The sequence below is a fragment of the Nanorana parkeri genome, unplaced genomic scaffold (genome assembly GCF_000935625.1).
Source record: "Nanorana parkeri isolate BGI_ZX_2015 unplaced genomic scaffold, ASM93562v1 scaffold1981, whole genome shotgun sequence".
Classification (NCBI taxonomy): domain Eukaryota; kingdom Metazoa; phylum Chordata; class Amphibia; order Anura; family Dicroglossidae; genus Nanorana; species Nanorana parkeri.
The window spans coordinates 191,468-206,190 of record NW_017308249.1 but is presented as its reverse complement, the minus strand read 5'-3'; the positions used below and the strand labels follow the sequence as shown (position 1 = coordinate 206,190).

Sequence of the window (14,723 nt, the reverse complement as noted above, 5' to 3'; positions counted from 1 at the left end):
TCGGTTGGGGCCTCTTCCTTGTCCGCCTCTCATAGGCTGTCTCAGCTCTTCATCTTACATCGAACATACCGCACCCCAGAGTTCCTCCTTAAAATTGGATTTCGATCAGACTCCAAATGTCCTAAATGTGGTATCGAGCCAGTGTCCCTTATACATTTGCTATGGCGCTGCCCCAAACTAGTGAGATATTGGACTGAGGTAGTGCGATGTCTTAATTCTATTTTTACGCTCCAACTCCCCTGTTCTCCGCTGGTCTGCCTCCTCGGTGTGTTTGACGCCTCCGATTGGGACAATTACACCGTGGAGGCTGTCTCTAGGGCTCTATTTGCAGCTAGGAGGACTATTGCCCTCCTTTGGATGTCGCATGTCGCACCAAAGGTAGAGACCTGGAAGGTGGAGTTGGACCGTCTTATAACCTTTTAAAACTTTTTAACCTTGTCGTTAGCAGCGTCCCATAATTTTTATTTTTATCGCATACCACATGATTTTTTTTTTAACCTGTTGAATCTTGGGGGTCCCACTCTCCCATGATTTTCCCAATACTTGTTTGGGTTGAAACTTCAAAGGTTCCCGTTTCCGGGGCGCCTCTAAAACAGTTTGGGGAAATTCCCCTTCCAAATGTAGCCATTTTCTGGGGAATCATATACCATTGCATTAAAAATGCATAATTCATCTCAATTGCTAAAATATTCACTGAACAATGCGCAATGGTGTCCCAAATCTGAGACCAATTCCTTTCCTCCATTTTCCCCCTAACACTCTTTTCCATATCTCAGTGTACAAATTCATAGGAGGGGTTGTGTTGCCTCGTCAATATATTTTAAACATATGAGATTGCTCCTTTACCGCCAGGATTCTGATAACATCTTTTCTCAAACTCCATGATGATTCCTCATCAATACTACCTTTCAAGACCATTGTATTAATAAAACTTCTTATCTGGAGATACCTAAAGAATTCTGAGGTAGGAAGACTAAAATGTATTGCAGCTCCTCAAACCTCATAATTCCTGTTACTGGTACGCAATCTCACACTCTTTAACCCCACATTCATCCAGTTTTGAAACCTACCCAGCTCCTCCAGTCCTGATAAAAAAAAGTGGGATTTGTGTTAATGTAGACAAAGAAGCCTGTGGCAATATTTTATTTTATCTCACACCTTAGGTGTATGTCTCAAAACTGGATTACTTATTTCCTTTCTTTTCTACAGTGATGTAAAGATCTATCCAGTGCAGAGTTGGCGACACTACAAAATATCGGCAGTTGTCTCCCTCCAACATATGCTCAGGAATTGCTTCCAGTAACATCCTGAACACATATAATATTATAAGCAGTAGAGAAATTTTTGCTGCTGCGATCCATGATATATGATACCTCTTCCATTCACCTAACATTTTCTTTACTCGGTTTTGCAATACTGAAACAGTTACTGCCGACAAGGTTTCATAACTTGTTGTAATTCTTTCTCCCAAATACTTTAGACTCTCCCTCTTCTATTGAAAAAGGAATGACCTTTGAAGTTGGCTAACTATCTCCCACATTAAATTATTATTAACTGCTTTAGATTTGCTGTGGTTGATCTGCAAGCCCAATATGCCTTCAAATTATCTCAACAGCTTCATTAAATTTGGTAGAGTTAGTCAAAAATAAAGTTGTATCATCTGCAAATAATGAGACCTTATGTTCGTATCCTGCTATTTCCAAACCCCTAATATCTAGACTTTGTCTAATTGCAGACGCCAGGGGTTCCAATGCTAATGCAAATAATAATGGAGACATATGGCACCCCTGCCTTGTACCCCTTAATAAGGTAAAAGTGCCTGAATGAAACCTGAATATTTTATAAATGCCCTGGGCTCTGTATATAGCACTCTAACCCATGTACAAAAATTTGGACCTAGGCCCCATTTTTCTAATATAAAAACCATATACCGCCAGGAGATCAAAGGCTCTTCGTATTTCTAACGACAAAAGAATGCCTTGGTATCTTATTTTTATTTGCAATAGAGATTAAATGTATTAAACAACGTCTTCCTTATATTGTAGAGCGCTGTGCAAACTGTTGGTGCTATATAAATCCTGTATAATAATGATAACAACATACTCCAGCTCCCTGTCTCCCCGGCATGAAGCCCATCTGATCTTTATTTGTTAACTTTGTTATCACTCTATTCCTGCCAATATTTTAACATCTATATTGAGCAAGGATATTGGACAATAGTTATTCCAGCTGGTATGATGCTTCTCCTACACTATTAAACATCTTCAGCAAGTAAGGACCCAGTATTACCCCAAAAGTCTTATAATCCATCACTTTTAAGCCATCAGGGCCTGGCTGTTTCCCAATATTCAATTATTTAATAACCTCCATCACTTCCTGTAACCTTATCTCTTTGTCTAACATTTTCCTAAAACATTCAGATATTCTTGTGAATGACTTTGACTCTACAAACATTTCTATGCTTCCTTTATCTGTCTTTTGAGGGACCACCTTCAGCTGTTTTATTTTCATCTGAAACTCTTCCAAGAACTTAACCGTGGTCACTAGTATATCCTTGACCTGCTATTTCCAACGGTATTGGTCTGTCACAGGGACCCCTATTACAAAGCCGTTTTGTTAACATAGTGCCTATTCCTTTTGCAGTACAATTTATTCTGCAACCATAATATCTCCCTTTCTGCTTCCTGAGTTAATATTATATCCAACTGGGTCTTAACTTCCTCCATCTTCCTTCTTATACTAGCAGTTGTTTTTTCTTTAAATTGTTCCATTAACCTACTATACTTTTCCTCCATATTTTTTTTAAATTAAATTATAAAATAAAGATTAAATATGAAAAAAAAGGAGAACTATGGGGTCAGTGTTTTTCCCCATAGTTCTCCTTAGGGTAACGGGAGGACACAAACTAGCGTCCTCCCGTTACCCTAAGCTCAGTATACCGCGAGCTACAGTATACTGAGACGCCGCAGCCGGAGCGGATCCGAACTTAGATGACGGGATGCGCCCAGCTGCGTGAGTGACAGCTGGCTCTGCCTATCTAGGGGCAGAACCAGCTGTACACGCCCCGTCCGTTCCGCCAGTCAGCGCTGGCAGATCGGAGCGGGGAGAGGGGAATCCAGCCCCTCCCCCTGTCACGGCAGAGAGCCGTGACAGGATCGAGAGGCGAGCGAACCCGGTATGTGTTCGCTCACCTCCCGATCTACTGAGCCGACCTGTGACAGTCTCATTGTCACAGGTCGGCTAGAACTATGAGGTGAGTGAAAAACACTCACCTCATAGTTCTCCTTTAATCCTTTCTTCCTCTTCTGGATGGTTATTTGTATTAATTGCTCTCTTACTACAGCCTTATGGGCTTCACACACGGTGGTTATTGATGATACGGATGTTTTATTTCATTCAAAATATTTGAACAAAGAAGACCTTATTTGCTCACATGTTTTTGGGTCACTAATAAGACTGTTTCTAAATACCCAATATGCACCCCTAGCTCTATTAATTAAGGATGTTAGAGTCACACAAACCACATCATGGTCTGACCATGAAACTGCCTTTATTTTTGCTTTCCCTATAAATGCAGCCATTCTTAATTTAACAAACACATGATCTATTCAGAAGCAGTATTATGTGGATATGAGTAATATGTAAAAATATTTCTTAGATCGATCTCTCTCCAGCAATCAATCAATGAATAATGCGTAATCACAGAACTCCAGTGCTGTTGTATTAGGGGAACCTGAAGAAGACTGAGATTTCCTATCCATTCAAGACTGTAAAACCTTATTGGAATCTCCACATAACAGCAACGTCCCCTGTTTCTTTACCCACAACTTGGAGAAAGTGTGTTAAAAAGGATACCTGATTGGATTTTGGGGCATAGTAGGAACCAATAGATACTAGTTTATCTCCCAGATGACCTATTAGCATTAAATAGCGCCCCTCTGAATCCATTATCACCTGCCCAAACGTAAAAAGTGCTGATTTACAGATTTAATAGTGCTGATCCAACCAAAACTCCCCTTTTCCTTACCGATGCATTGGCCATATATATTTGGGGGTAATATTTCTAAAATTATTTTGAGCATGAATCTTTAAAACAGTGGGTTTCTTGTAAGCAGATTATATCAGCTTATAATGATTTAAAAAATTGAAATGTTTTTACCATCTTTTTTTGAGTATTAACATTCAACGTAACATAAATAAACGTAACATAAGTAAATTCAATGCCATACTTTACTCATTTTGTAGTTCTTCTACACACATATGCTGGTTCCCACCTATCAAATAAACAACAAAAAGAACAAATAAGGGGGGCGTGGCCTAGCGCATGTAGCGGTAAGACGCGATTCAGCTAGTCTCCCGCTCGTAGTGGCACTAAATCAGGCAGACAGCAGCCATCCATCGTCCCCATCGCCGACCATGAGTGACCGGAGGAAGAAGGGGAAGAGGCAGCACAAAACGGGCCCCACACCGAGGGAATTGACCTGTTTTTTTTAAAAAAACGGCACCCGCGGCCTCTCAGGCTGCCTCCTCACATGCAGCCAAGATGGCGCCGCCGGAGCTCTCCCCTGCACACGTAGAATCTCCTGCCAGGGACCAGGTGAGCCAGTCACAGGGGGATTGCCTGCCCCACAGCCCTGAGGGTCTATTCCACCGATCCAGATGTCTGTCCCAGGCCTCCCTCTGCTCCCAGGAGGGGTGGGATATGGACACCTATATTAAGGCCTTGCCCAGTATGAAGGATATTGAATCCTGCTTTTCACGCTTTGAATCTACATATAAAAAGAGACTTAAGCTCCAGACTGGATGATATTGAGCAAACTTCCTCTGAAATGCGATCCAGACTACAATTACATGATACCACCTTGCAAGAACACACAGTGTTGCTGCACCAATTGATATATAAACAGGACGACCCGGAGAACAGGAACACATGCAATAACGTCCGAATCAGAGGCCTGCCCGAGTCCGTTGACTCCAAAGATTCAACGGACTGGTTAAAGAGTGATTGTGCTCTTTAACCAGATCCTGAATAAACCTAAGGACTCCCCTATAGAGGTGGATAGGATCCATAAAGCACTGGGGGCCAAGCGTCCGGATCGATCCAGCCCCAGGGATGTCATATGCAGGATCCACTTCTTCAAGCTAAAAGATGACATCATGAGAGCAGCCCTCACTAGGGCGCCATTATGTTCAATGACACCCCAGTACTCCTTTTGACGGATCTCTCGGGACACACACTCACCTTGTGCAGGGCTCTGCGTCCTCTACTTGACCTCCTCCGCCATCGCAACATCAAATACCGGTGGGGTTTCCCTTTTCAACTTATTGTGATGCATGAGGGCAAATCAGCTGTCTTTCGCTCTCTGAGTAACCTTCCATCCTTCTTGGGCAAGCTGGAGCTCCCTCAAGTTTCTCTCCCAGACTGGCCACTCAATCCAACCCTGCCCAGCTTTGTGGCGCCCTCCCCCTGGCTACAGAAATCGAGAGAGGCTGCCGGACGTGCGGAAACCTCGTCTTCTTCCAACACCTGACTTTGGAACATTTCAACCCTGTATTATTCCACCCTCTATACCACTGAAGGGACACTCTTTTGTGGCGGCTGAGGGGCTCCTGCCGCTCATTAGTTGAGGTCCTGTGGCACACCTGAAAAGTTGTCGGTGGTTGCTAACCACGAATGCTGCTGTCATTTATACTGTTCTATAATGTTTTTATTATAGTTTGCTTACTATATACTGTTATATATGCTCTCTTTTATACTTTTATAGGTAGCCTTTAGCTACTACGTTTATAATAGTTTCATATGCCCTGGAGCGGGAGCCGCTCTGTGAGCCTGCCAAATACCTATTGCATGTTAGGGTATATGGGTGAGTTTATTTTATGGACTATACCATTTAAAACTGATCTTTCCTTTTGGGTAGTAATTAGTGGGTCAAACAATGTTATAAGGAGCACCTGTGAAGAGATTTCCCTACAACTGTGAGTGTTCTCTCATGGTCGCTCTAGTGACTGTGAACTTATATCAGAAGGGTTTTCCTGACGGCCCCCTGTAAATGAATAGCTGTGACAAGCCTCCAATGACAGCTATTCATTAAAATTCGCCACGCTATCTCCCACATATAAAACTCCCCGTTGTGTTAATATACCATACATAGCAAAATATGGAATTACCTAAATTGATAATCCTGATAATGTGTTCTCATAGACAAAACTTAAAAGGAAAACAAATAATTAATAATAAAAAAATAGAATATTTCTTCTATCCATAGATATTTATAATTAAACTAAAGTTCATAATTCACCGTTATGTAGTGTGATTAATTTCAGCTGCAAAGTAATTCCCCTTGCTCCACCTCTGTGTGTTCAATCTTAAGCCACTCACCAGATTCTCTGGTTCACTCAGATTATTAACACTTCATTCACTCAGATTTTTCTTGTGACAATATTTTTATTAATTTCAAGTAGAAAATAATCAAAGCACTGTACATAGTGTTAGAATATATAAGACATTGCTTGCAAAGCGAATTAAAAACCTGGTTCGGTTGTCAGCCAAAATGCACACCAAGCGTTCATTCAGCATTATGTTATCCTTTCTTTGGGTGAACTCCCGGAAAGGGATACATTTTTTTTTTCCAATTCCTGGTCATGGTCAATTTAGCTGCAATGAAGATATGGTGTGCCAGGGAACCCTGGAATTTAGTTAAGCCAGGCACCGATGGATGTAACAGGGCCTGCGCTGGGCTCTTTGAGATGTGTCTGTTAAATACACTGGATAGCAATTGGTATATCCTAGTCCAAAAGCAGGAAGCAAATGGACAGGACCACCAAGTGTGCAACATGTCTCCATGCTGGGACTAGATACCATCTGAAGAGGACCTTATAGGCCACTTCCAAGTTTGTTACGTTTAGTGAGCATTTAGAGATCTTTTCCCACACCTTTTCCCAGTCATCAGTTGTCCAACCTAAATTAAGATCCTTCTCCCATTTATTAGGGTAGGAATGTAAATTAAGGTTCGGCAGGGCATTCAGTAGAGTATAGGATTGATACAAGTTTGAGCCCACTTGGGGAGAAAAGACAAAGATGCTCAAAACATGTCAATGGGCTATTTGAGGCCCTTCTCCTCTTAAGTAGACACCCAGTGTTATATTTGCAGAAAGCAATACAATTCTACATCAGGGATCTGTTTACGTTCCTTAAGATATGACCACGTTGGGGTATTGTTACTGCGTAACAGATCATAAACCTTATGATAACCATGGTTGCTCCACCATTTAAAAGTGTATGGATCATTGTGTCCCGGGAGAAACAATGGTTGGGAAAAAAGGAGTAGTAGGGGCAAGTAAGGGGATATAAGACCCGCTGAATATTTAAAGGAATCCCATATTTTAAGGGCGTGTTTCAGGAGGGGGCTTAAGGTAGTCGGCCCTTCTTTAGTAGGGAGCCATGGGATGGCTTGCAGTGGGATGGGGGAGCAGCCTGGAATCTCCAGTCCATAGGGGAATATTGGATACACAGTGGACAGTAATGAGGGGTAAGATTTGGGATGCCCAATAGTATAATAGAATATTAGGTAGTCTGATGCCTCCATCTTTTTATAAACAAAATGTTTTATTCTGTTGTTGCGGCCATTCCCCTTCGGGTATAACCGCACCTTACCATGATATTCAATACAAATAATACAAGGTTTTCTCACAACTACCTCGGCATTTGCACCAGAAATAACATCTTTCCAACTTTACCAATATTCCCGTGCTGGTTGCCACCATAGCTATAAGCAGTATTCTACTTGTATATACTATAAACAACATTCTATTCTACCTAGAACCTCAATGTGAACTTCAAAGCACCTCCAGTGGCCCCAAATCTCCTGATAGTTTGTTCTTCAGGTACCAGTCCAAATATTGAAAGGGTTGCATTATGCTAGTCAATTCCTGTGGGTCAAAGGTCACTGCAAGAAAGTCTTAGATAGTGTATCGACATTATTTTCAGCATCCAATTTTTCCCTGAGGAACAACATTTTTATTTCCGCTACAACACTCGAGGTAGGCGGGCGGAAGTAGTATTCCAGGATTTCTATTCAGGAATACTGAATAGAAACAATAGTGGGTCTAGGAGGGGAGTCCACTGGAGGACCGATGCAATGTATGTAGTCACCCTTGTCCAGAATTGCACCATAGAGGGACAGGACCATAGACAATGTGTTAATGTTGGGCGTGGTGTTCCACATTTTGGACACTGTGATACCAACTGCTGTGGTGCAGTCCCGACCGGCCGAAAGTATGCCACATAGGCCCGGTGCATTATTTTAAACTGGGTCTCCCTCCAGTTTTCATTAACCACCAGTCTGCGCATCCGATTGTACCCTTCCACAATACTCTCCCCCAGATCCGGTGTTGGAAAGTCCTTTGACCATTCTTTGATGTTGGATGAGAATAGGTGCGGAATGTAAGTGCGCTGCAGGCCTGGATATATATCCGAAATAGAGTAAGTCCCCCCCGAGATGAGGGTCTCCAGGAAGGAGGAGGTAAACTGTTTTTCGGGGTCACTGGAGAACATTCGCCACGTTTTATGTGCTGGTAGATAATACAAAAAATGAGAGGCAGGCAATGCATACTTCTGTGCCAGGTCTGGAAAGGATAAAGGTTGGAAAGTTCCCACTTGGAACAACTGTTTCCAGAGGGTTAACCCCTTCCTGTGCCACGACTTGTAAGCTGCGTAGTCTTTGCCCTGGGGAAACATAGGGTTCCGACAAGTGCCGAAATGTAAGGCGATAGGCCCAGTCGGCGTCTTACCGCCCTCCATGCTAGCACCGTATTCCTGATGACCAAGTGGTGGCACAGTGTTACCGGCAGCTTAGATAATTTGCAATGAGCTATACCCTTTAGGTCCCATGGTTGCACCAGGGCCGCTTCCAGATCAATGTTAGAAAATCTCGAGGTGTCCGTTAGCCAGTCCACTGCATGGCGCAGTATGCATGCCAAATTATACAGTCTGATATTTGGAAAATTTGACCCCCCCTCGCTTCTCGGGAGCCAAAGCTTTTTCAATGCCACCCTTGGACGCTTAGAGCGCCATATAAACTGAGCCATAGCCTTGTTAAGGCGCTGAATATCCTTGTGTTTTAACAGCAAGGGTATCATCTGCAAAGGATACAGCAGCCTCGCAAAGCTCGTCATTTTCACTAAATGGATCCTCCCGAAAAGTGATAGGGGCAAACCCTGCCAACTCTCCATTTCCCACACTTTCAGTTTGCCTGCTTTGTTCCCATACTTGTGGAGTGTGAGATCCAAGTAAGAGGCCTTCATGCGTTCATATTTGTCCACCCATAGGTCGAATGTCTGTTTGGCCTGTTCCCAGGATGCTGTTGAGGCCAGGCTTGGGTCTGTAGTCAGCTTGCTTTGGGCTAGTCTAACCGCCTCACTTGCTTCCTTAAAGGCTGTTACCATTTTTCTTTTATGGGCGGACATATATGACATGATCCTGCCTCGGAGGAAGGCTTTACCCGCCTCCCAGAAAAGCATGGGGGAATCCATATGTTGTCTATTAAGTTCCGCATAATCCCGCTAAAGATGTGCGGAGAAAGTGGCAAAAATACGCATTCGACTTAAGGTACACTGGAAACCGCCATAGGATGTTATTAGCTTTCTTCGGGGCAATAGACAGATCCAGTGATATGGAGGCATGCTCCGATATAACTATAGCGTGCAGGGCCGAAGATTGAACCAATTGTAGCATTGGGTTCGTGCAAAATAGATAGTCTAAGCGAGCAAAGCACCCATGAACTCTAGAGAAATGGGTGAAATCTGATTCCAGGGGATGCATCATCCGCAACAGGTCCTGAAATCCCTACAACCAGGCCGATAATTGTGCAAAATGTGAGTTGGTCGGTGAGTTGTGCATGTAGATATTTGAGATTGCCAACTCCACATCAAAATATTTAAGATAGATTGTTAGCATGCGTCCCTCATCATCATGTTCAATCCTGTCCACCTGGCAGGGGAGTCTCTTGTGCATATCCTCCGTTCGGAGGTGGGGCTCCTGCAAAAGTGCTATGTCCGCATTCATGCGTTTAAGGTGCGTCAGGACCATATTTCATTTATGTGGAGAGGGGAGCTCCTTAACATTCCACGATACTTTTATGAATTTTGTTTAGGCAGATGACATGGACAAGCGGTCATGTTCCTACATGTTGCGTATGTCATGGGTAATGCACTCTGGGGTAGTACACTCAACTGGTCAACTGGCAACCTGGAGCTGAGGGTCCGTGGATGGGGGGAGCACCATAGGAGCTGGGTACGTCCGGACATCACCACACCCGAAGCACAGCCTTTCCAAATGCCTATAGGGCAACCAGCAATATGGGAAAAAGTAACAGTAAAAATAACAATAATAAAATTCAACATGAACTTGTAAAACCTATGAAACAAAATACATCTTAGTAATGACTCCACTTTTTTCCTATGTGGGCAAGAGGAACTTCACGCTGCCACCATCCTCAGCCACATGTGAATCAAATCTAATAGAAGCTAAAACTTCCGCCCTCCGTTGGACCAAGGGGTCTGCTTTAGGCCTTAGTGTCTTCTTGCGTTCGTCAGCGGTATCTATATTTGCGCGGAGTGCCCCTGTTACGTTTTGAGGACCGTGACGTTTTTCGTGGGGATCTGGTGGGTTCAGCCCCTTTGGGGGGAGACCCAGTGTCTAAGCTCAAAGTATTTAGAAATGATTGCCTCCGCAGAATCCAGATAGGAGCATTTCCTGCCCGTTGGGGTTTCCACATGTAGTGTGGCTGGGTTAGCCAGTGTAAATCTTATGCGTTTGTGATAAAACACTGAACATATCTTGTTAAAGGCCTTTCGCTTCCTTGCGACTTCAGCTGAGTAATCTGCGAAGACCGAAAGCTTGTGTCCGTCTACCTCAAGGGAACGGGAGGCTCGGTACTTTTGCATGATAAGGAACTTGTCCGCATAATTTAGATACCGGACAAATACCGGCCTAGGATTCGTTCTGTCCGGGTGAAGCTGCCCAAGCCTGTGTGCCCGCTCCACTACACACTTAGTGTCGGGGCCTAGAGCCTCTGGGAGGGCAGTAGAACACAGCTCTGTTAATACTTGCGGTTTCTAGGTTTCGGGCACCACGATGATCCGCAGATTATTTCTCCTAGGTACTCCAGATCGTCAATCTTCTCTAGAAGACCCTGGGATAAGTAATCAAAAGCCGCCACTTTAGTATTAGCTTCCAGCACCTCTTCTTCCAGGAGAGAGATTCGGTGTTCTGCATCTTTAAGAGATCGGGCCTGTTGCGACACCTCTGCCTGTATGTGGGAGAGGCCTTGCTGAATGGCTGCTTCCACTAACGAGGTAATGGTGGGCTTCAGTAGGTTAGCCACTGCCAGGGCAATGCGCTCATAGGCTGCTTCATCCAGGGATAGCTCCTGTGTAAGGGGTGAGGAGGCCCGTCGCTCGTCAGCGCTGCCAGCCGCCGCCATCTTGGATCCCCTTGCTGTGCCTGTGTCACCGGTCACTCGGGGGACCGACTGCGATCGGGACTTTCCCCCTGCCAGGAACCGGTCCATTCTCAGCCGATCAGCTCCCCAGTATTGAAGGTGAGGCAGGCGGGCGGGCGTTTTAGATGTCGGTCGTGGCCGCGGGTGCAGGAGGTGGGCTGGGGCACGCAGGGTTACTGATGCCCGAGAAACAGTATATTGATATTTCTCCTCCGTGGAGTATTGAGTGTCAGGGAGGGAGAGGAAACAAGAATAGATGCAGGTGAAACAGAGGCAAGTTGATAGGTGTATAGTGCGTGTATCAACTCACCGTGAGGTTCTTAAAGAAGTGTAGTCATCGACGACGGGATTCGTGTTGGAGGGGAAGTCCGGCGGTCTCCTCTGGATCTGGGTGGTGGATCTTGAGTTGCAGAGTCGAGGTGTAGTTCCGTAGAATGCCTCTGTGTGGGACGTACTGCTGGGCTGAGTTGCGGTGGCTTTGGGGTATGTCAGCCCTACCCGCTGGTGCCGGCCGGGAGCTGGAGCGTCTGGTCCGCTGGTGGGTGGGGGACGCCGATCGCGTCCTATGTTGAAGAGGGATTTCGGTGGTGGATGAAAACCGCGGTGCGGGAAGTAGTTCTGTGTCCGAGGTTGGTGGGTGACGGACTGTGCAGGCGCCGCCGAGCGACGACGGTGGTCGAGGTGATTCAATGGTTGAAAGGACGCTGGTGGTTGTCGTGGCAACGCTTTTCGAAGACTGAGTCTTCTTTATCAAGCCAGGGTAGGGAAGAATTATGTGGCGGGAAACTTTTTAAAGGGTGGGGGGTGTGGTTAGGGCTGGTGAGCCCTAGACCCTAAACTAGGTTCCATACTCCCCAAAAAAACCACAGTACTATTCAAAAGAGCCAGAAGTGTCAAAAATATAGTGGCACCAAGCAAATTATCGCACATCAGCGGGTAGGGCTGACATACCCCAAAGCCACCGCAACTCAGCCCAGCAGTACGTCCCACACAGAGGCATTCTACGGAACTACACCTCGACTCTGCAACTCAAGATCCACCACCCAGATCCAGAGGAGACCGCCGGACTTCCCCTCCAACACGAATCCCGTCGTCGATGACTACACTTCTTTAAGAACCTCACGGTGAGTTGATACACGCACTATAAACCTATCAACTTGCCTCTGTTTAACCTGCACCTATTCTTGTTTCCTCTCCCTCCCTGACACTCAATTCTCCACGGAGGAGAAATATCAATATACTGTTTCTCGGGCATCAGTAACCCTGCGTGCCCCAGTCCACCTTTTCCCTTCATCTGTCCATCCCCATGGTAGTTGCGCCTCAGACTTCGTTTTTTCTGTTTACACCCACACCAGTTGGACACCCCTCGGTCCATACTAAACTGAAGCCACACAGCCCCCTCAAAAATAAATAAATATCCGAATAACACAAAAATCACCACCCCCCCACCTCCCAGGAGAGCGCTGTCACACAGTACTTGAATCCTCAATTTTTTCTACCACACTGGACCTCAGGCTGAGGATCCACTCCAGTTCTCGTAAGATAGTGAGACTGGGTGGATCTTAAAAAAAGGAAAAAAAAATCTAAATTGTCTTTGGAGTGTGAATGTCTGTGGGATTGTGTCTGTGGTTGTCTGTGACTGTCAATGTACACACTAGTACAGTGCGTGATCGCACAGTCCAGTGCGATTAACGCAGTGTACCATAAAATCATACTGACCATGCATTCTGGTGTGGGAGGTGTGTTGTGTTGCCATTCATATGAATGGCACCCCAAACGCATCTCCCACCCACAGTTCGATTGCCCGCACCAAAACGCGCAGTACCGCAATGCTGTGCGTTCCATTGCAGTGTGACTTGGGTCACGACTTAAAACCAACGACAAATGTGGGTCCTGAGGTTACACAGGTTGAGAACCACTGTTCTAGAGTATATCCTATGTTTAGACCTTAATAGAGGCTAGTTGTGTTACTAATGTCCTGTCATATTTATCTTTCAGTTGGCTATCCACCCCCTCAAGTTTGGTGTATAGGTCACGCACTTTCTTTTCCCTTTTCCTCTGTGCGGCCATCTCCATTAAGTGGCCCCTCATGGTGACCTTGTGAGCCTCCTAGAGCGTAACTGGTGAACTCACAGAGTCATCATTTAAAGAGAAATATTGGCGGACATGCAATTCAACCTGTGACAGGAGTTCCTTAGAATTCAATTGATTGTTGTTTATACACCATAAGTATCTTCTAGGTGTCCCTGTCTCCCGACAGAACTTTATAGAGTTAGCCGCGTGGTCTGTATCGTAAAAACATGGTCTATCCTGCAAAAGGACTGGTGGGGGTTCGAGAAAAAGGTGTAGTCTTTTACCGTCGGATTTAACTCTCTCCAGACATCCACTAGGTGGTGTTCATTTAACAATTGGAGGAGGGAGCAATTGTTCAATGGTAATGTAAGCATGGGATTATTATGGGAGCAGCAGGCTTAGTTTTATCTGTGTTAGGGTGGAGGACCAAGTTAGTATCCCCTGCTAAAATTAGAATACCTCTTGTGTGTTGGGTAATAACTTTAAATAAGTGGGACAAAAATCGGAATTGGTGAGTGTTTGGACAGTAATAGGAGACTATAGTTATATCCACATCATACAGTGATCCCAGCAATATCACATATCGTCCAGTTGGATCTGAAATCTGTCTATCACATATAAAAGGCAGGTTCTTTTTTATTGCAATGAGCTCTCCTCTCTTCGTCTCAGTGAAGGTAGCATTGTAAAATGTTTGATAACATGTATGCAGGAATTTGGGGCAGGAGGAGGTAGAAAACCTTGTCTCCTGCAAGCTGACTATGTCTGCATGACATGAGGAGTAGAAAGAAAATGCCTTATTGTGTTTGTTAGGTGAATTCAGACCCTGGACGTTATGAGAGTACACAGTAAAAATTAACAGCCATGGTTAGAAGACAGGAAAAATATATACCACGCATCAGCAAGGGTGCAAATTTCTCGGGTGGGGTGGATCACAGGCGACCTGGGCTTCAGTAGTAAACCATCTGGATTCCAAACCATCAGCAGACCAAGGAAAAATAGAGATAAAAGAAGAGAAGTAACAAAAGCAAAATTCCAATGAAGTTAAAAATACCCATGGTATAACATTAACAAGTAGAACTGTAAACCGTCCCTTGGGACAGGTGTTGCGGGCGACAAGGTGGAGTAATCCAGCTCCTCACCTGCAGGACT

General features: G+C 44.8%; 1 protein-coding gene across 1 annotated transcript in view; it reads left to right on the top strand.

Annotated features, from left to right (window-relative positions):
* LOC108800287 (neural cell adhesion molecule L1-like) overlaps nucleotides 1-14,723 on the top strand; it is a 219,567-nt gene that overhangs the window by 33,449 nt on the left and 171,395 nt on the right. The window lies entirely within an intron of this gene.